We start from the raw sequence: 22,957 nt of genomic DNA, 5'->3' as shown, positions 1-22,957 counted from the left end.
TTTTCCAATTAAGGGGCAATTTAGCGTGGCCAATTCACCTAACCTGCACATCTTTGGGTTTTGGGGGGCGAAACCCATGCAGACACGGGGAGAATGTGCAAACTCCACATGGACAGTGACCCAGGGCCGGAATTCGAAACCGGGTCCTCAGCGCCATAGGCAGCAATGCTAACCACTGTGCCACCGTGCTGCCCTTTCATTTCATTTTTGAGAGAGAGACAGACAGAGAGAGAGAGAGATGACTGGTGCTGATTGAACCTTTTTAAAAATAAATTTAGAGTACCCAATTAGTTTTTTCCAATTCAGGGGCAATTTAGTGTAGCCAATCCTCCCACCCTGCACTACTTTGGGTTGTGGGGATGAAACCCATGCAAACACGGGGAGAATGTGCAAACTCCACACAGACAGGGACACGGGTCCTCAGTGATAACCACTGCGTCACCATGCCATCCCGTAGTGATTTAACCTGAGGGTCGCCACTCCTCAGATGAGGGGCAAGGTTGAGAAGGCAGGTCCTTCATAAATATCCTCAGCAAGTAGAGGAATTGAACCTGCGCCGTTGGCATCGCTCCACATCACGAACCAGCAATACAAGCTAATCGTTACAAAATGCACCTGCAAAAGGCTCATGGAGATGTTCTATTCAAAAGAGTTAAATTGCAGTAAATTGCTGTTGGCTAAGGTTCACTCTGCTACCACAATTTCTGCAACTCTCATCCTGTATATAGTTCTCATTAGAGCAAAAGCGTATTAGATTAGATTAGATTAGATTTTGATTTATTGTCACGTGTACCAAGGTACAGTGAAAAGTATTGTTCTGTATACAGTCCAGGCAGATCGTTCCATACATGAAAACATAGAACATACGATAAATACATGAGGATACATAATGAAAACACATAAACGTAGGCAGCGAGTGAAGTATGCGGTATATAGTGCTACAACTGTAGAGAAGATGCATAGAAAGATCAGCTCAGTCCATAAGATCAGTGCAGTCCATAAGAGGGCCATTCAGGCATCTGGTAACAGCAGGGAAGAACCGGTTTTGAATCTATTGCTGCATGTACTCGAAATTTTGTAATTTCTGCCTGATGGAAGAGGTTGGAAGAGAGAATAACCCAAGTGGGAGGGGTCTTTAATTATGCTGCCCGCTTTCCCACGGCAGTGGGAGGTGTAGATTAATGGGAGGCAGGCTCATGTGATGGACTGGGCTGTGTCCACGACTCTCTGTAGTTTCTGTCTTATGTAAGGATCATGGAGAATGCCAGAACCACATAATAATACAAATCTTTATTGTCACAAGTAGGCTTATATTAACACTGCAATGAAGTTACTGTGAAAAAACCCCTAGTCGCCACAATCCGGTGCCTGTTTGGGTACACGGAGGGAGAATTCAGAATATCCAAATTACCTAAAATAGAATACCACAGGATCATAGAATATGTGAATGTAACCGTAAAGAGGTACCAAGCCAATTTCACAAAAACACATTGTCCCTTTGTTTTAAAGTGAGTCAAGAGACTTAATTATAGTTCTGCATTTGCCCAAATCTAAATACAGTTTTTGGTTTTGTAAGGTGCAATTGTGAACACAATGACTTCACGAGGGAATCAAATTGGTTCTTGTCTTTGGAGCATTAATTCAGCATGAATCACAAGAACTTACAGTAAGAATGGTTGCAAGTCAGGTAGTTGCATGCCAGGAAGCCAGATCCAAACCTTGACATAACATGCTTTCTCTGATGGAAGGATTGGAGGGTGGCTAATGTAACTCCACTATTTAAAAAGGGAAGTCAAGAGAAAGCAGGAAATTATGGACCAGTAAGCCTGACATCAATCGTGGGAAAATTCGAGAATCCATTATCAAAGATTTTACAGCAGAGCACTTAGAAAACAGTGGCAGGATCGGACAGAATCAGCATGGATTTATAATGAGGAAATCATGTTTGACAAACCTACTGGAATTCTTTGAGGATGTAACTAGTAGAATTGATGAAGGGGTGGGCCGCAGATGTATGTGATCTAGAGAGACCATATGTAAAAAAAAGCAAATCCGCAGCCTGATTTTGTTTGATGCAAACTAATTTCTACTCAGTAAGATTTACATTATAGTTTTTCATGAAATGTAAATTGCTGTTTCCAATTATCGGTTAAAAGAACAGTGGATGTGGAGTATTTGGACTTTCAGAAGGCTTTTGACAAAGTTCCACGTCAAAGATTAGCATGTAAAATTAAAGCGCATGAGATTGGGGGTGACGTATTGAGATGGATAGAAAACTGGTTGGCAGGCAGACAGGAAACAAAGAGTAGGAATTAACGGGTCTTTTTCAAATTGGCAGGCAGTGACTAGCGGAGTATTGCAGGAATCGGTGCTAGGAACCAAACTAATCACAATATATATCAATGATTTAGATGAGGGAACAATGCTATATCTTCAAATTTGCAAATGACACCAAGTTGGGTGGGAGGGTGAGATGTGAGGAGGATGCAGAGATCCTCCAGTGTGATTTGGCCATGTTGAGTGAGTGGGCAAATGAATGGCAGATGCAGTATAATTTGGATAAATGCAAGGTTGTCCACTTTGGTAGCAAACACAAGAAGGCAGATTATTATCTGAATGGCCATAAATTAGGAGAGGGGAACGTGCAACTAGACCTGGATATCCTCGTGCATTAGTTAATGAAGGTAAGCATGCTTTTGCACAGGCTGTCAAGAAGACAAATGGTATGCTGGCCTTCATTGCGAGAGGATTCGAGTACAGGAGCAGGGATGCCTTGCTGCAATTATACAGGGTCTTGGTGAGGCCACAAAATGGAGTATTGTGTGCAGTTTTTGTCTCATTATCTGAGGAAGGATTTCTATAGATGGAGTGCAGCGAAGGTTTACCAGACTGATTCCTGGGACAGCAGGACTGACGTACGAGGAAAGATTGAATCGATTAGGATTGTATTCACTGGACTTCAGAAGAATGAGGGGATCTCATAGAAATATATAAAATTCTAACAGGACTGGACAGGGTAGATACAAGAAGGATGTTCCCGAAGGTGGGAGTGTCCAGAACCAGCTGTCACAGTCTGAGGAAATGGGGTAGACCATTTAGGACAGAGATGAGGAGACATTTCTTCACCCAGAGAGTGGGTGGAATTCATTACCTTAGGAAGTAGTTGAGTCCAAAACATTGTATGGTTTCAAGAAGCAGTATGATATAGCACTTAGTGCGAAGGGGTTCAAGGATATGGGGAAAGCAGGTTTAGGCTATTGAGCTGGATGATCAGTCATGATCATAATGAATGGTGGAGCAGGTTTGAAGGGCCGAATGGCCTCTTCCTGTTCCTATCTTTTCTATATTTCTATGTTGCTATAATACAAGGAAGAATATTGGTCAGACCATTAGATTTCCTTTCATCTGGTAAGTGGGAAATCTATTGCACAGTGAAAAAGGATCATGGGATCTGGTCGTAATTATTACAAATACCAACCTACGATACAAGAGCATTGAGGATAATAATGGGGTTAGTGAGAGCATAATCTGTTCGACCTTCTCATATTAAAAAGACAACAAATGTGAGATTTATAAATATATTGTAATATGTGATGCAATGCTGAAAGAAGAAATAGAATAGTGGGTTTCTCATGTTCTATGAATCAGGTTATTTTAATCACTTTAGTCATAAACATCTGAAAACGATTAGGAAGGAAAGCAATCTTCCACTGCGCTTGGATAAATATAGTCATTGTATTTTTTAAGAGGTCAAACAAGGCAACAGAAAACTAAAAGTTATATTTATTCACTCAGGCGATAATGACCATTCAACATTTGAGCACCTAAACCCAGTTCAGTTCACCCTAAATTCAGTTGAAGTTGTCTCCTGCAATATGTTAATCCACACTTGTATCACCACTCTTACAGCTTGTTGATGTGTATGAGGCTTTTGGGAGTACCACAATTCAGAAAGGATCGCTGTAAAATTAGGAAGTAACTTTCATCATAACTGTTGTTGAGCCATAATCAGGACTAACTAAGTGAACCATCAGTGTTCAGCACATAAGACCAGATTTTAATGTCCAATGTGGGAATCGGGAAAGTGTGAATTCCGTCATCGCAATCCCTCCTGCATCCTATGAATGCTGGGAAGCAAGGTCTACCAGGGATCCAGACCTAAGTGGTTTGGAGGTGGGCCTGTAGTGGGAATGGAGGCAGGACAAGGCAAGGTGGTCAGATGAAAAGGACCATCTCTGTTCCTGTAAAAGCTCAACTGAGTACTTCTGAGGCAATTAACAACTCATCTATGCAGAGTTGAACCTTCTTACCACATTAATCCCCACATCTCATCCTCACTCTCTTACCCCTCAACCCTCTATCCTCAGCTCCACACCATTGCACTCCTCAGTTCTTTACCCTCGCCCCCTAACCATTACCCCCTTATTTCCTTATCCCCGCATCCTCATACTCTCACCCCTACTCCTGCTCATAATTCGTATATTTGTATACTTACACTTGCTTCTTCACCTTTACTCCCTTCTGCCCTCTCACTCACTATTCACTTTATGAATTGAACTCAAAGCCATACTACAGCAGTTGGGCACTAGTAAATAGTCTGTGGAACTTCTTTAGTAAAAGAACAGACTCATCAAAACAGCTGTACAAACAATGTGAAGCATTTGTGAAAGGATTAAGTAGTTGGATTGCAGCCAGGAGTCCATCAAACACCCCGAGTACACAAATAATCTCTTCAAAGCAGTGGCATTATCAAAATGAGTTATGTTTAAACAGATTAGAATGTGTAAACACATTATGGATTGCAGCCAAGAACCCATAAAACTCCCCGGGTAAACAAGCTGACATCAGAACTGCTATCTTGGTAGATGTCAAGACTGAATACGTAAAAACAATGGGAAAAATTAAATTTACACTTTGTTACCATATTTGCATACACTGTCAACATTGTGAAGTGCACTCTACTTTTTTTTCCATGAGATTATTATTGTTAAACTCATCCAAAGACTTTCACATTTACAATGTTGATCTTTTACTTGACAGAAGTAACAATCTGGCAAATGCATTGTTTAATGAGTAGTAACATCTTGCAATCACAGCACTGTCACAACTCACCTTACTGAACACAGACAGAATCATGCTACAGTAATTCATAATGAACTGTATAAATGCAAAACCAATTTAGTTACCTTTCCACCTTCAATCCATTGTTCATGCTTTCATACAGCTGTTGTAAAACCCAACAGCTTCAAAGGTTTGACTGATTCCAAGAAAATGAAAAAAGCTTAACTGACATTGTCACTTAATGCTTTAATAGGAGTAGGTAGGTGGTTTCTAGGACCTGCTACTTCCAATGTCCTTGCAAAAGTGGCATTGTATGGGAACAGAGGACGGACCTTTGGCTGTCTGATTCGGCAGCCATTTTTTGGTCCTGTATCCATTTGATAATAATAATTTTTATTAGTGTCATAAGTAGGTTTACATTAACACCGCAACGGAGTTACTGTGAATAGCCCCTAGTCGCCATTCTTCGGTGCCTGTTCGGGTACAATGAGGGAGCATTTTTTCAGGACTTGTGGGAGGAAACCCGAGCACTCAGAGGAAACCCACGCTGACACATGGAGAACATGCCAACTCCGCACAGACAGTGACCCAAGCCGGGAATCGAACCCGGGTCCCTGGCGCTGTAAAGCAACAGTGCTAACCACTGTGCTACCGTGCTGTGGATGAGGACTATGAAAATACAGTCCATGGTTTTGTTCTAATCTGTTCATCCTTCATATTTTCTCTCTCTGATGAAAGGGCACAACTGGATTAAAGTATCACATATATGTTTGACGGGTGGGCCGCAGATGTATGTGATATAGACCATATATAAAAAAAGAAAATCAGTAGCCTGATTTTCTTTGATACAAACTAATTTGTACTCAGTAAGATTTACATTATAGTTTGTCAAGAAGTGCAAATTGCTGTTTCCAATTATTGGATAAAAAAAACAGCTTTATGCATTTGTCGCACTCGCATCCAAACTATAAAGTTGTGAGTTCCACATTGAATTGATGAGGATGTACTGGGCTCTCTTGGATTCTCAGTTGGAGGAGAATATAAATGAGGCTGTGAGGAATCCCCAATATAAGACAGATGTTTTTGTGTTCTTTTGAATTCTTGAATTGAAAAGAGTACATTGTGTTAGTCTTGACCTCCGAGCAAAAGAGGAAGTTATTGCAATTGGATTGGACTGGATTTGTTTATTGTCACGTGTACCGTGGTACGTGAAAAGTATTTTTCTGCGTGCAGTTCAAACAGATCGTTTAGTACATTAAACCACGTAATAGGGCACCACAAGGTACACAATGTAAATACATAGACATAGGCATCGGGTGAAGCATACAGGAGTGTAGTACTAATCAGATCAGTCCATATGAGGGTCGTTTAGGAGTCTGGTAACAGTGGGGAAGAAGCTATTTTTGAGTCTGTCCATACGTGTTCTCAGATTTCTGTATCTCCTGTCCGATGGAAGAAGTTGGAAGAGTGAGTAAGCAGGGTGGGAGGGGTCTTTGATTATGCTGCCCGCTTTCGCCAGGCAGCGGGAGGTGTAGATAGAGTCAATGGATGGGAGGCGGGTTTCTGATTGGAGGAATGCATACATTCGGATGATAAATACTAATGTGGATTGGTTAATTTTAAGTTGAAGACGATATGACAAAATAATTCATTACCCCTGATTATGGGTGGTTGTGAGGTCCAATTTAAAGGAGGATATGCAATGAAGGATCTCATCTGGTGGATGGTGCACTGCAGTGACTTTGACCTGAAGGAGATGTGCAGTGATGCTAACAGTGCTAGCAAGAGAAGATTGCAAAAGGTTAGCATCGGATTAGCTACAAGATCCCAAATAAAGTGAATTCTGAGTTGCCAGTGCCCTACACTGCCAGCCAATTGGATAATAATTTGCTATTGTGTAGTGGGAGCTGTGCCAGGGTGATTCCCAGGCCCATACAGGCACCATTAATGTGGACGTGGTTTTTCAGACAGAGGAAACTGCTGATAAACCTGATTTCCGGAAGATTAAAATATGTTTGGGTATTCTACAGTCCACACTGAAGGAAGATGTGCTCGGTGATTCCATCTCTCTATTAAGGAAGATGCATTGTAGTAAATCATTTTCTGGAGGCATCTTAATAGTTTTAAACTCTCTGTCAGAGAGAACAAGTCCAATAGACCAGTTGGCTGGGTACTTTTGCGATTGGTTTTAGGATTACTGCAGTATAGCATTTTCTGTGCAAAATAGGCAAAGTCTCGTTTCCCTGTGCACCCAGCAAAGTCCGCTAGACAAAGCAGGAACAAAGAAAGGTGAAAGAGAAAGAAACGGATAAAGAACCAAAAGAAAAAAAGACTTAGCAGACAAACTTGATGTTTGAGTTCTGTGACTCTTTTAATTATGAAATATTCTTACAAGTGGTTCGCCATCAGTCATTACCATTCTTACCTTGTTACATTGATCCCTCTACATTGCGACCATCAATTATCACACCTGGAGGGCACTCTACCCTATCATTTTCAGAGTAAATTAGAGGATATTACTGACAAGTAGTGGTGAATTGTGAATTATCCCTAAGGAACAAACACTCATAGTATGTTAAAATTGACTGCTTTATTTGTTAACTTTCATTAATTATTGTATGCTACTCATTTTTAAATTGCTGGCAGATTAGTGAAGCCAGATCTCATGAAGCATTGCAGAGATGAAGCAAAGGCTTATGTTTCCAAATGAGAGGGTGGCACAGCGGCACAGTGGTTAGCACTGCTGCCTTACAGTGCGGAAGACCTGGGTTCGATCCCGGCCCCAGGGTCACCGTTCGTCTGGAGTTTGCACATTCTCCCCATGTCCGCGTGGGTCTCACCCTCACAACCCAAAGATGTGCAGGGTAGGTGGATTGGACACGCTAAATGCCCCTTAATTGGAAAAAAATAATTGAGTACACTAAAACTTATTTTAAAAAATGTTTCCACATGAGAATAATAGTCAACACAAAATTTACAAATGTTAGCAATTCCTATGCCCTACCATATACAGGTTTCAAGCTTTACACCTATTCACTTTACTTTGTGTTCATGCTGTTGAATGGATTATATGATTTATGATATCCCAAGTGCTCAGTGGGAGATGCTCTGTCCATTCCTTGCTCATATTAGTGACTATGGCCTTGTGCTTCCTCAAATTCCCCTTAAAAGTATCCTCTATCAATCAGCAGAATTGAGTAATTAAGTTACTGTGTCCTTACAGAGATTTTACAATTACAAATGTTTTCCTGACCATTGCATGAGACGTGAATCCAATAATGTTCAATGTCCTCTGTGCCTTGGCCAGAAATAGGAATCTGGTTCAGTCTTTAAATATTAGCAGAGTTGAAAGAACTCACAGCGACGTTAATCCTAAGACGCGATCAGAGATCTGCCAACAATAAGTGTGGTGAATTCATACTGTATTGTAATTCACACTGTATTGTATTGCATAGTATTATGTCCTTGTGGGCTCTGTTGGTGAGCCGTTGCACGGCTCTGCCCATAGGGGGAGATGAGGAGCTTGTACAGGGCTCCACCCTTGGCTCTGCCCATGGCTCCATCATGGCCCCTCCCACTACCGGAAGTATAAAGTGCTGCAGCCGTGAGCCTGTCCTCAGTTCTTCTGGTCGCAGGCAGGCTCAGTTGTAAGACTATTAAAACCACAGTTTACTTCCAATCGTGTCTCTAGTGAATTGATGGTCACATCAATAAGATAGGTTGCAATTCCTCTTTTCCCCTCACTCTCCTCTCCGGAATGTTCTGACTCATGCTCGGGTACAATCTCACATTCTCATGAACCATCTCCAGGCACTATGACCAAATTGTCATCCTTCGTGTGACCTTGATAGGCGCCCCCATCAAATCTGACCAGTTTCTCAGTCAACATGATAAGTACTTCCCAGAAAATGTCATTAAATATGAATCTGAAGGAGCAACATTGGATGATATGTCCTCACCCAAGGAGCAGTGAGGCCTATTGCCAGATCCTGACCACTGCCCAGTAGAGATCAAACAACTCAGTAGAGAACAGGAGATTTTGGTCTATGTGTCCTAACATTTCACTGTGGGATGTTTGTCCCAGTATTGAGAGAGCTCAGGCATTCATCGCTTGTGTTATCAGTTCACAAATCTTACCAATTACTCTTACCAGTTCGATGAAAGTAGGATATGTTTCATCTTAAGGTGCCTTTGTGAAATAATATAAAGAAAGTCCTTGCGTGTGCAACAGGACTGTCACGTTCACACAACATGGTGACAACAGTTGTGCAAATATTTACTCAATAAGATACTGACACAGGAAGGTTGATTGATAACCATGCATTAGCTCTGGTTTCACCATTACGTCTCGCAAACCTGATTCAAATAATTCTTTCAAACCATTATCTGCTTCGAGCCATGAAATTTAATCGAGTCAGGCATTATTTCTTTGTCAGTTTTGAAACTGACACTGCTTACTAGGCAATACTATTATTTTCTTTGATAAGTTTCTCCCAAGTAATCCAGATATTTATCCTTACAGATTAGGTATATTTTCACATTCCAAGATGCACAGAGCTACAGAATACATAAAACAGAATATAAGCATACAGAAAGGAATGCAGACAGCATGCAAAGAATGAAAAATGAAGCAATGAACAGAGCAACACAAAAGGTTACAAAGAGGTGGTCAGAGACATAAGCAAAATGCTGTAGGATAACAAATTGGAAAAATATAAATTGGGCAATCTAAATTTTAAAAAAATACTGCTGTGAAAGATTTAGTGCTTAATACTTGTTGTTGAAATGTCGCCACAGTCCCAGAGAACCATTGGCTGCTCTCCCCTTTGAGAGCTGACTGGTGGTGGGTTAACCTGAGGGTCACCACACCCCAAATGAGAGGCAAGGTTGAGAAGGTGGGGCCTTCGCGGACAACCTCAGCCGGTACTGGAATTGAACCCACACTGTTTCCGTCGCTCCGCATCACGAACCAGCTGTTCAGCCAACTGAGCTATATTATAACAGAACAGGCCTTTTTTTGTAGCATTCTGATTGAATTTATGGCCGCCACTCTTTACAACTCAACATGGACGTCCAAATGAGATTCAAAATCGAAAATAGGCTTCTGACAAGAGTATATAATCAAATAAATATATTTCATAGGATACAAAGAGTTGTAACAATATATAGAAAAGGATATAATGAATCATAGGACCTAGAGACAGAAGGTGTCTACCAAGGATCGGAGAGCAGTTCATGGGATGTCAGAGCACAGAGGCTATCAATGTGAATCTGAGGATAGAAAGTAATTTCAGAGATTTTACATTAGAAATGGTGTGGTACATCAGAATAGAATTTTTAAAATTCGTTCAAGGCTGTGCCCATCCCTAATTGCCCTTGAGGGGGCAGTTAAGAGTCAACCACATTGCTGTGGGTCTGGAGTCCCATATAGGCCAAACCAGGTAAGGACGGCAGATTTCCTTCCCTGAAGGACATTAGTGAACCAGATGGATTTTCCGACAATCGTCAATGGTTTCATAGTTGTCTTTAGACTTTTAATTCCAGATATTTTATTGAATTTAAATTCCATCATCTGCGATGGTAGAATTCGAACCCGGGTCCCCAGATCATTATCCTGGGTCTCTGGATTGTTAGGCTAGCGACAATACCACTATGCCACCTCCACCTTTCCTACTCCTATTTGGAGTAGGAAAATGATACCAGGGTGCAACAGGAGGTGAGAGTAAGTATGGTGTATGAACGTACTGGAAAGCAAGTTGTGTAAAGTGCAGAGAAGATTCCGAATCCACTATAATTTTAGCAGTGAAAGCAATAAGTATTTATTCACACAAATGGTGGTGGAAATATGGGTATGGGTGCTGGGTCAATCAAAAGTTTCAAACTATTGAATCTTTTTGTTAGGTATACGTATTGAGGGTTACAGAACAAATCAAAGTGACTAATTTGAGGTACTAATTTATCAGCATGATAAAGCTGAATGGTGGAATTGACTCGAGCAGCTGAATGTCCTACTTTGTTCCATAGAACCATAGTGACGTTATGGTGCTGAAAGAGGCCATTCAGTCTATCATGTCTGTGCTGGCCAAAAGAGAGAGAAAATAAACTAGCTGTTCATTTTCATCCCACTTCCAGCACCCTGTCTATAGCCTTGCAGGTTACAGCACTTCAGATGCAGGTCAAGGTACCTTTAAATGAGTTGAGCATTTCAACCACAATCACCAGTGAATTCCAAATGCTCAGCACCCTCTGGGTGAAAATGTTTTTCCTCATGACCCCTCTAACCTTTTGACCAATCACCTTAAATGCCCCTGGTAATTGAACGCTCAGCTAGGGGAAACAAGTTTTTCCTGTTTACTCTACTTAAACCCCTCATTATTTTGTACACCTCACTTATGTCACTCCTTGGCTTCCCCTGTTCGAAGGATGTGCCTTAGAACAATGAGTAATGAGTAAAAATTGCATTTTTGGCAAAGGTATAAACTGAAAAAGGACATGAGTAGAGCAATGCCAATAAGCAGGCGTTGAATGTGAACAGAATCCGTGCTTTGGACATAAACAGGCAGTGGGAACTGCATATTAGCAAATTTCTAATTTTGGACATGAACCAACCCTGGTCCTAAATGAACATGGTGATTGGGTGTGAGAGTATAAAGAAACATTTACATTTGTACAGCACCTTTCAAGATATGAGAATATCTTTTACTGTCAGTTAAGTATTTCTGAAATGTAGTCACTGTTGTAATGCAGGAAATATTGGAAGCTCATTGCGTTAGTGGAGGTCAATTGTCCCAGAACATCACTGCTCAAGATCCTTAGAATAGTCTCCTTGGCCCAATCATTTTTAGCCAATTTGTTAATGACCCTCCCTCCACCAGAAGGACAGAATTGGGGATGTTTGCTGATGATGGACAATATTCAGGCCATTTATGACTCGTCAGAAACTGGATCAGTCTGTGTTCATATGGAGCAAGACCTGGAGGAGGCCATTTGGCCCATCGAGTCTGCACCAATCCTCTGGGGCAATTTAGCATGGTCAATCCACCGAGCCTGCACATCTTTGGACTGTGGGAGGAAACTAGAGCATCTGGCGGAAACCCACGGAGACAAGGGGAGAATGTGCAAACTCCACACAGGCAGTCACCCGAGATTGGAATCAAGCCCAGGTCCCCGGCTCTCTGCTAACCACTGTGCTGCCCCTAATCAAAACTTTGACTGATAAGTGGCAAGCAACACTCACACCACACGTGCCAGAAAACAACCATCTCCAACAAAGTGAATCTTACCACTTTCTGTTGATGTCAATGGCATTACTGTTGTTGAATCCCCCACTCTCAACATCTTGGCCATTACCATCAACCAGAAACTGAAGTGGACCAGCCACATGAATATTATGGCTGCAAGAACAGGTTGGCAAGATGGATAGGTTCTTTTTTTAAATTTTAGAGTACCCAATTTTTTTTCCAATTAAGGGGCTAAATTGGCGTGGCCAATCCACCTAATCTGCACATCTTTGGGTTGTGGGGGTGAAACCCACACAGACATGGGGAGAATGTGCAAACTCCACACGGACAGTGACCCAGGGCCAGGATTCGAACCCAGGTCCTCAGCACCGCAGTCCCAGTGCTATCCACTGTGCCACATGTCGCCCATGATAGATAGGTTCTTGATTAATAAGGGGATCAGGGGTTATGGGGAGAAGGCAGGAGAATGGGGATGAGAAAAATATCAGCCATGATTGAATTGCAGAGCAGACCCGATGGGCTGAGTCACCTAATTCTGCTCCTATGACTTATGGTCTTATGACGGCTAGGGATTCTGTGGTAAGCAGCTCAGTTGATTGGCACCCATCCATAGCCTTCAACATTCACTCCCTCACCAACAACAAACAGTGGCAGCTGTGCGGATCATCTACGAGATGCACTTCAGAAACTCACTAAGGCTCCTTCGACAGCACCTTCCAAATCTGCAACCTGTACTACCCAGAAGTACAAGGGCAGCAGATGACTGGGAACACAATGCCTGATGCTGCTCCTGCTCATGTATTTGCTTTGTTTGGCCTTTGTTCCCCACTGTAACCAATCACTATTTGCCAATGTACTCTGTCGATTATTCTTTTTGTCTACTATGTACATACTGCATACGTTCCCTTGGCCACAGAAAAATACTTTTCACTGTACTTCGGTACACGTGACAATAAATCAATCAACCACCTGCAAGTTCTCCTCGAAGCCACACACCATCCCGGCTTAAAATATATCACTGTTCCTTCACTGTCACTGGGTCAAAATCCCAGAGCTCCCTTCCTAACAGCACTGTGGGTGTACCTGCAGTGCATGGACTGCAGTCGTTCAAGAAGGTGGCTCTGCACAACCTTCACAAGCTCGGGATGGAAAACGGGAATGCTGGCTTAGCCAGCGACCTCCACATCCCTTGAGTAAATTCTTAAAAATACAGTCACCAAATTGTGCAGAGCAAGCATCCACAAACAGCGATGGGATGACGTTCAGACAATCTGACTTTTTATGTTGACTGAGTAGTAAATATTGGCCAGGCGACAGAGGGGAGAGCTCCCTTGCTCTTAGTTTTAACATGACCTGGATAATAAGTATACTCTACTGACTGAGTTAGAACTATTGAGCAACTGCAAAGGTAGAAGCAACACAGCAAGGATCCTGGAATCATTCAAGCAACATTTTGGAACCAAACTCTATTTTGTAACCAACAATAATTAGATGTGGGACATAATCCAAGGTTTGATTTTAAAACGGAAAGCCATATGTGTGTGAAAAGAAAATCCTACTTTTCCCCCCAGAAATGCACAAAGCAAATGGCACTTGCATGACATTTTTGAGGAGCTAATCTGTGAATTCCATAGCTGGAGCTATGCCGGAGCATGTCTATGTAGGGTGCAGCAGTATGCCACGTCTACTGAGATGAACTGTGGTAATTGTCTGTCCTCCCTTCATTGGGTCTCTTTAAATTTAAAATTTGGACCACGTACATATGCAGTTGCCACGTTTACAATCCCCCCCCCCCCCCCCCCCGGCATATAAAACAAATCCAGATGTTTTTTTGTTATCCAGACTAGAGAGCTAGAGAGCCAGCTGAGACACAAAGAACCGATTACAGAAGAAACGGATGAGTTGTTAATAAATCCATACACGCTGATACCATTCACCAACGCAAGCGTAAGTGGAATCCATTAAACAAAAATCGTTTTTCATGTCACAATGCAGATTTTGTTTTTGGAAATAGGGAGATAAATCTGCCCGAAGGAGGCAGGGGATAGATTGTTCTGGTCTGTGGCAAAGGGTGCATTCCAAAAGCAAACTATGCATTTGATTTTCCACCCAGAACAATTCGAAGGGGGAGGGAGAGACTGATGTGGGGGGGGGGGGGGGGGGGGGGGGGGGGGGAGAGGGAGAGCCAGCCCACCAGGGATATCATTGCTTCATTTCCTGCGAGCTTGCTGTAAAGAGGCAGTTTCTTCCAGTGCCTCAGTTAGCCTGGTGCTCTCTCACTGCCGGTCAAGTCTTCTGCTTTACGAGGTACGACTGCGCTTTGTGTTCGCTATCTAAAGCTCTATTCCTTTTCAGCACTTCTGCAAATCGGGGATAAATCACTAAATGCAACGCTGAGGTTGCATCCTTTTATCCGCTGCTGAGCTTTTCCTGACAATCTGCTCTTTTGTTGGTGCTGAACGAGAACTTGCTGTCGCTCCCACTGACTGACAATGCGATGCTGTTCAGCAATGTTTAGACTGTTAACTGCTGAGACGTTTTATTCCCCTTATTGCTCCACGGGTTGATTCTAAGGGATATCCTTTGTTGTTTGTGGAGAGGGTGCGAGATTCTTTATCGCTTGCTGTGACCTTGGCTTTAGCATTTTAGTGTGTCCTGGGTGAACTAGACCTGGAGGCTGAGAAGTTTGTTGAAGGGTCTTTTTTTCCCCCGAATGCGCTTTTAATCGTGTGGATCCCGTTAGCAAACAGGTGGGTTGATCCATTTTGATCCCACTTGGGGCGCGTTTGTTTCAGGAAAGAGGGGGGTTCTCCTTGCACTTTGTTATGGTTCAGACAGAGCCAGCCCCGGAGCAGTGAAAGTGATCCTGTCTGTTTCAGGGTGGGGTCCAAGTGAGAGAGATGTGTGCCTGTGTAACTGAGCTGAAGTTTCGTCTGTGACTGATCAGACAAAAGAATGGCAGAGACTGAAACCCCCCCATCCTCCCCCCTGGCAACAGTGAGACCACTCATCTGGTCTTTTTTTATTTTACGGAAGCTGTCTCTTGTCATTTAAACTTCTTTTGAAGTTTTGTGAATTGTTCAGACCGCAAGGGTAACCGCGAGCCCCTTAACCGCGGGTCATTCTCGGTGTTAAAACAAATCTCTGTGTTTAAAAAAAACCTAATATTTGATAATCGGTTTTTGTTAACATGAAGCATTATTCAGATTTCTGTAAATGTGTGTTTATATTTAATTCAACGAATGCATTAAAAAATCCTCCCTTTTAACATCTTCACAAAATGGAGACATGTAAATCTGGGAACTTTGCAAGATAAGACATTTTTTTTCAACTGGGGGTAACCACCGAAGCAGATTTCTGTATGGAGCAGCAGTTTTTAAAAAGTTTCTATCAACATTGTGTATGGGATCACGGCCAGGAGACGTTTCAAACCATTTCACACCATTTGCAAATTTCAACTCGGGCGCAATTGTTGTTTCTGTGGGACGGTTGGGGGGTGAGGGGGGGGGGGGGGGGGGCTGTGTTTGGACAGATTATCCGGGTGAATCATTGGTGGATCCTCTGGTACGGTTGTGGGGCTGGCCAGTCTCAGCAGCTGCTGAGACAGCTGGATGTCAGGAGTCTTTTAAACATCTGCCCCGAATAATTGGCTTCCAAATTGGGGGTGGGCTGCTGTGATACGTTGACGTGAGGGAAATGGGAGGGGTGAGAAAGATGGGAAGAGAAGGGATGGGATCGGGACAGGAAGTCATTCGGTACATCGCTCCCGTGTCGGCTCCTTTAGTTTAACTTTCCTGCTCGGTTTACTGTTCCCCTGCCACCCGCCATCCCGGGCTTAAAAATGAAATGACTATTTAATTTTGGCAATTACCGCCGAATTTGTTTTTATCAGCCTTACATGACAGTTTAATCTTCACCGTAACTAGAGGAAAAATGAGGAGGAAAAAGTTATCCTGATCGATCAGGTTCAAATTAACACAAAAGTTAATAGTGAGGCTGTAACACGCCAGAAAGATGCTCCATTTATTGCAGATTATATTTTGGCGAGTATCCAGGTGTGCCCCAGGCTATATTAATACACTATAGCACGGTAGCACAATGGTTAGCACTGTGGCTTCACCGCTCCAGGGTCTCAGGTTCGATTCCCGGCTTGGGTCACTGTGCGGAGTCTGCAAGTCCTTCCCATGTCTGCGTGGGTATCCTGCCACAAGTCCCGAAAGACGTGCTGTTACGTGAATTGGACATTCTGAATTCTCCCGCTGTGTACCCGAACAGACGCTGGAATGTGGCGACTAGGGGCTTTTCGCAGTAACTTCATTGCCGTGTTAATGTAAGCCTACTTGTGACAATAAAGATTATTAATTATATATGGACATGTGGAGCTCGATAGGGAAAAGGAGCAGTGTGTACAATTCTCAAACTTTTTCCAAAGTTCCCCAACTTCTAATAAATTCTGCATTCTGTGTTATACGGAAATTATTTACGGGGCAATCGCTGTTTTCATTTAACTAAACTCGCCTTTGTCTCAGTGTTTAAAATGGCTCAAATTTCACCGAGCTCCAGTAGCGAAGGAGGCACAATCTAATTGATTCCATTTGTGTGTTCAGTGTGTTTGCACAAGGTAAGGAGAAATCAATGGCATTGCAAGGGTTAACTCGGGACACAGAGGAATTGGGTGGTGGGGGAGTGGGATTCAGAATTACACACGACTGGTGTCCCAGGGACCAGGTCGGGACTGTTAACAGTGACATTCCTTCCAAATTATCCCCTCTCTCTTTCTGTGGCTTCAGTGTTGAAAACCGGAACCCTGGGTTTTGGGAGAACCCTTAAAGGTCGCAGAGCTGAATCCCCAAGCGGTGTGTGTGGCTCTCTAGCAAAGTCTCGAATCAGCCACCCTTGCAGGACAAGCAATGGGAAGATTTATTGTTGCTGAAATTCCAACAGGCAAATGGTTGCTGATGTTGGGGTCCTGCTATTTAAATTGAGGCCGTCATCTGCAGGAAGGAGCTGAACCACCGCTGAATTTAACTATCCGCTGCCAAATCAGCGCAGGGTTTATTTTTCATGTTGGCTTTGGGAAAGGCGAGGTGGGGCGGGAGTAGGGTGTGGGTGGCCGAGGCCAGAGCACCAGACGAGAAAGCGAGGCTTTCCTGTTCACAGGCCAGTACTTGCCTGTTTATTTAGACTAAGGATTCCGATGTATCCGCTTGTTCACTCCCAGTGCAGAATAGAAACATTTCTGCCATATTTGATACTGACACCACTGCGCTCATTTGAATCATGGAAAAAATCCCGAGTGAAACAATAGGCCTGACAAGATGATCAATGCATCCTGTGTGTGTGCATTCTGCGCTTCTCCCTGTAATTTTGTTATGCACAATTCCAAAGATACTGAACATTGTCTGAGTACACAGATTGCTTCTTGTCCAAACACTTCCAGCTCAAATAAAGAGGGGTGCTCAAACTTCAAATTCTGTGTCCTCAACTAATGTGGAGAAAAGATTTTTTAAAAAACGTCTTTTCATCAGAATGGGAGACTGTCCTTGGCATTCCACGCCTAAACTTAGTGCCCTGGGAACCGAGAGGGAGGAGAGATATCCATGTTATCTTCAAACTGTTTAGTGTACCAGTCCCCACCTCCCCAACACACACACACACACACAAAACAGCTCCATACAATGTCCAGGTTTGAGAAAGTGCTGGTGGGTAAGGGTCGTCCTCAGGGCCACTCAACAGCGGCACGTCAGACCCACAACCCAGATATCAGGGTCCATGATTCAGGAGGAATAGATTCTGGTTTTATCACTGACGCTGGTTCACATCACCTTCCCGACAAATGGAAACTTGGAAAAGGTTACATTTAATACCTGTAACATGCTTCTGCGGAGAAACCTACAAAAATGTCATAATTTCAACCCCTCAAAAAATAGTGTATTTAAGGCAACACGGATAAGGCCTGTCGGGGATGCATTCCCCCTTTCCTATACCAATGGGTCTGCAATACACAGAACTTTCAAGCTCAATATTGATTACACTACTGATAATTACATCTACTTTTAACACAAATAACAGTGATAATCTTCAAAGGATGCAGTACAGCCTTGCAACTGAGATGGATTTATATAATTACACTGCACACTCCTCATTATTACATCATTAAAAATACAAATCATGCCTTTGGAGAGGATAGACAGATCATTAAAATTCCCAGCAGGAAATTGCACTCATTGTTTTAGTGACTCGCTGTAATGTAACAGGATAAAATACTAATGGGCAGAATTCTAACGGCAATTATAAATACCGACCAGAATCATAGCATGTTTACAGCACAGAAGAATGCCATTCAGTCCACCGTGTCTGTGTCAGCTCTCCTTAGGAGGAATTCAGCTCGTCCTGTCTATGGGTGGCATGGTAGCACAGTGGTTAGCACTGTGGCTTCACAGCTCCAGGGTCCCAGGTTTGATTCCCGGCTTGGGTCACTATCCGTGCGGAGTCTGCACGTTCTCCCCGTGTCTGCGTGGGTTTCCTCCAGGTGCTCCGGTTTCCTCTCACAGTCCAAAGATGTGCAGCTTAGGTGCTTGGCCATGATAAATTACCCTTAGTGTCTACAAAGGTTAGGTGGGGTTACTGGGTTACGGGGATGGGGTGGAAGTGTGGGCTTAAGTGGGGTGGTCTTCCCAAGGGTCGGTACAGACTCGATCGGCCAAATGGCCTCCTTCTGCACTGTAAATTCTGTGTTCTACGTACCTCTGCGTATCCCGCCCCTCCCCACAACCCTTTCCCCATGACCCTGCAAATTCTTCTTCAGATAGTATCCAATTTCCCTTTGAAAGCCACAATTGGACCTGCCATCACTGCACTCTCAGGCAATGCATTCCACATCCTAACCACGTAAACAAAGCTTTCTTCATGTTGCTATTGCTTCTTTTGCCAATCACCATAAATCTGTGTCTTCCAGTTCCTGACCCTTTTGCCAACTAGAACAATTCTCCCTATCTGCTCCGTCCAGATCCATCATCATTTTGAATACGTCCATCAAATATCTTTTCCACCTTCTCTGAGGATAACAGAACCCAGCCGGGCCAATCGATAACTGAACTCTCTCATGGCTGGAAAGTGCGAAAAGTGCAGAGGATACTGGAAGTCTGCAGAGGGATCTGGATAGGTTAAGTGAATGGGCTAGGGTCTGGCAAATGGAATACAATGTTGACAAATGTGAGGTTATCCATTTTGGTAGGAATAACAGCAAATGGGATTACTATTTAAACAATAAAATATTAAAGCATGCTGCTGTGCAGAGAGACCTGGGTGTGCTAGTGCATGAGTCACAGAAAGTTGGTTTACAGGTGCAACAGGTGATTAAGAAGGCAAATGGAATTTTGTCCTTCATTGCTAGAGGGATGGAGTTTAAGACTAGGGAGGTTATGCTGCAATTGTATAAGGTGTTAGTGAGGCCACACCTGGAGTATTGTGTTCAGTTTTGATCTCCTTACTTGAGAAAGGACGTACTGGCACTGGAGGGTGTGCAGAGGAGATTCACGAGGTTAATCCCAGAGCTGAAGGGGTTGGATTACGAGGAGAGGTTGAGTAGACTGGGACTGTACTCATTGGAATTTAGAAGGATGAGGGGGGATCTTATATAAACATTTAAAATTATGATGGGAATAGATAGGATAGATGCGGGCAGGTTGTTTCCACTGGCGGGTGACAGCAGAACTAGGGGGCATAGCCTCAAAATAAGGGGAAGTAGATTTAGGACTGAGTTTAGGAGGAACTTCTTCACCCAAAGGGTCGTGAATCTATGGAATTCCTTGCCCAGTGAAGCAGTTGAGGCTCCTTCATTAAATGTTTTTAAGGTAAAGATAGATAGTTTTTTGAAGAATAAAGGGATTAAGGGTTATGGTGTTCGGGCCGGAAAGTGGAGCTGAGTCCACAAAAGATCAGCCAAGATCTCATTGAATGGCGGAGCAGGCTCGAGGGGCCAGATGGCCTCCTCCTGCTCCTAGTTCTTATGTTCATTGTAATAATTTTTTCTGCACACCCTTCAGTGCCTTCATATCTTTTCCAACGTATGGCGCCCAGAATTGGGCAGAACCCATCAGTTCAAGCTGAACTAAAATTTTATAGAGGTCCACCATAACTTTCTTGCTTTTGTATTTTGTGCCTCTATTTATAAAGTGCAGAATCTTGTCTGCCTTATGAGCCACTTTCGTAACCTGCCCTGAAACTTTAACTGATCTGTGCACATACACCCCAAGACCCGCTGCTCTTACACCCTGTTTATTAGTGATTCCTTTATTTTATTTTGCCTTTCCCCATTTGTTCTCCCAAAATAAATTACCTCACAATTCTCTGAACTAAATTGCACCAGCCACTTGTTCATCCACTCCACTCGCCTGTCCGTGACCTCTTCAAGTCTGTCATTATTCTCCTCGCAGTTCACAGTACTCCCAAGTTTTATGTCATCTGCAAATTATGACTTGCGAATCCATGCTGGTTTTCTTTAACTTATCCACATCAAGAGACAGATAAGTTTACCGTTTCTAAAAGTGTTCCTGCCATTGAAATTAAACTGACTGGCTGTATTTGTCCTTTTTGAATAAAGATGCACTATTTTCAGTTCTCTGGCACCAACCCTGTACCTGAGGAGTGGGGTCAGTATGGATAGGTGCCCTGCAATTTCCACCCTTACCTCTCTCAGTATCATCAGATATAACACAGTATCTGATTGGGCAGCACGGTAGCATAATGGTTAGCACAATTGCTTCACAGCTCCAGGGTCCCAGGTTCGATTCCCGGCATGGGTCACTGTATGTGCGTAGTCTGCACGTTCTCCCCATGTGTGCGTGGGTTTTCTCCGGTCTTTTTATTCCTCCCACAGTCCAAAGACGTGCAGATTAGGTGGATTGGCCGTGATAAATTGTCCTTAGTGTCCAAAATTGCCCTTAGTGTTGGGTGGGGTTACTGGGTTATGGGGATAGGGTGGAGGTGTGGGCTTGGGTAGGGTGCTCTTTCCAAGAGCCGGTGCAGACCCGATGGGCCGAATGGCCTCCTTCTGCACTGTAAATTCTATGATAACTATGATCAGATCTTGGTGACTTGCCATCTGTTACACAGCCAGCATTTCTTATTTTTTTAATATTTCCAATAAAGGGGAAATTTAGCATGGCCAATCCACCTACCCTGCACAGCTTTCTGTTGTGGGGGTGAGATCCACACAGACAAGAGGAGAATGTGCAAACTCTACACGGGTAGTGACCCGGGGTCGGGATCAAACCTGGGTCCTTGGCACTGTGAGATAGCAGTGCTAAACACTGCGCCATTGTGCACGCCCCGCATTTCCAATAGCTACCTTTCATTATTTTTTAGTCCATCCAGTACCTGAACTACCTCTTCGTTCACAAGACTTTAGCAGCATCTTCTTCCTTGGAGCAAAATACTCAATTAGCACCTCAGCCAAGCCCTCTGCCTCCATTTGTAAACCCTCTTTTTACTCATTAATTGGCCCTTCTCAAGCGTTTACCATCATTTTGCTATTTATATGTCTAAAGAAGACTTTTGGATTCCCTTTTATGTTGGCGGTCAGTCCCCTCTCTCATTCTCTCTTTGCAGCTTTTATGTCGTTTTCACTTCCTGTCTGAACTTTCCATACTCAGTCTGCTTTTCATTTGTATTGTCAACCTGACATCTGTCACACACACCTTTTTTCTACTTCATCTTATAGCTCTCTTTTTCATACAGCATGGAAAGAGTCCTTTTCGCCCATCGTGTTTGTGCCTGCATCAAGTAACTATCTACTCTAATCCCATTTTCCAGCACTTGCTCCATAGACTTGTACGCTATGGCATTTCAAGTGCTCATCTATATACTTCTTAAAAGTTGTGAAGGCCCCCCCACCATCACCAACCTACCACCCATTCAGGCAGTGAGTTCCCGATTCCAACCACCCTCTGGGTGAAAAGGTTTTAGAACCATAGGATTCCTACAGTGCAGAAGGAGGCCATTCAGCCCATCGGGTCTGCACCGACCCTCTGAAAGAGCACTCTACCTGGGCCCACTCCCCCACCCTTTCCCTGTAACATCACCTAACCTGTACATCCCTACACTAAGGGGCCAATCCACTTAAACTTCACATCTTTGGACTGTGGAAGGAAACTGGAGCACACCCACGCAGACATGGGGAGAAAGTGCAAACTCTACAGTGACAGTGACCGAAGGCTGGAATCAAATCTGGGTCCCTGGTGCTGTAAGGCAGCAGTGCTAATCACTGTGTCATCATGCCACCCCCTCACATTTTCCCTTTCATCTCCTATAAACCTCCTGTCCATCATCTTAAATCTATGCCCCCAGGGCATTCACCCCTCCACTAAGTGGAAAAGTGCATTCTTATCCATGTTATCTATGCCCCTCATAATTTTATACACAGTTTTAGCTTTGTTTGCCCTACCTTTCCCCCTGATGGGAATGTACCTTGATTGTAACAAAACCATCTCCTCTTCAAGTCAGCCCATTGCTGAGTGACAGCTTTGCCTAATCTTTGCTTCCAATTTACCCATGCTAGATCTGTTCTCATCACATTAAAATTTGCCCTCTCTCCAATTAATTATTTTTATGCTTCTTGCCCTGTTCTATTTGTTAAGCTAAAACTTATGATC

The 22,957-nt window shown here is 43.3% G+C and overlaps 1 protein-coding gene across 2 annotated transcripts in view; it reads left to right on the top strand.

Moving 5' to 3' along the window:
* The first annotated feature begins 14,138 nt into the window (after positions 1 to 14,138).
* sparc (secreted protein, acidic, cysteine-rich (osteonectin)) overlaps positions 14,139 to 22,957 on the top strand; it is a 37,710-nt gene continuing 28,891 nt past the window's right edge. The window contains exon 1 of one of the 2 annotated variants that reach the window (XM_038796107.1): positions 14,139 to 14,249. The gene's annotated coding sequence lies outside the window, so the exon portion shown is untranslated. Of the gene's footprint in view, positions 14,250 to 14,483; positions 14,610 to 22,957 lie in introns of those variants that run through there. The other variant, XM_038796106.1, reaches the window with a different exon arrangement.

The sequence above is a fragment of the Scyliorhinus canicula genome, chromosome 4, assembly GCF_902713615.1.
Source record: "Scyliorhinus canicula chromosome 4, sScyCan1.1, whole genome shotgun sequence".
Taxonomy (NCBI): Eukaryota; Metazoa; Chordata; class Chondrichthyes; order Carcharhiniformes; family Scyliorhinidae; genus Scyliorhinus; species Scyliorhinus canicula.
This window is presented reverse-complemented; position numbering and strand designations above follow the sequence as displayed.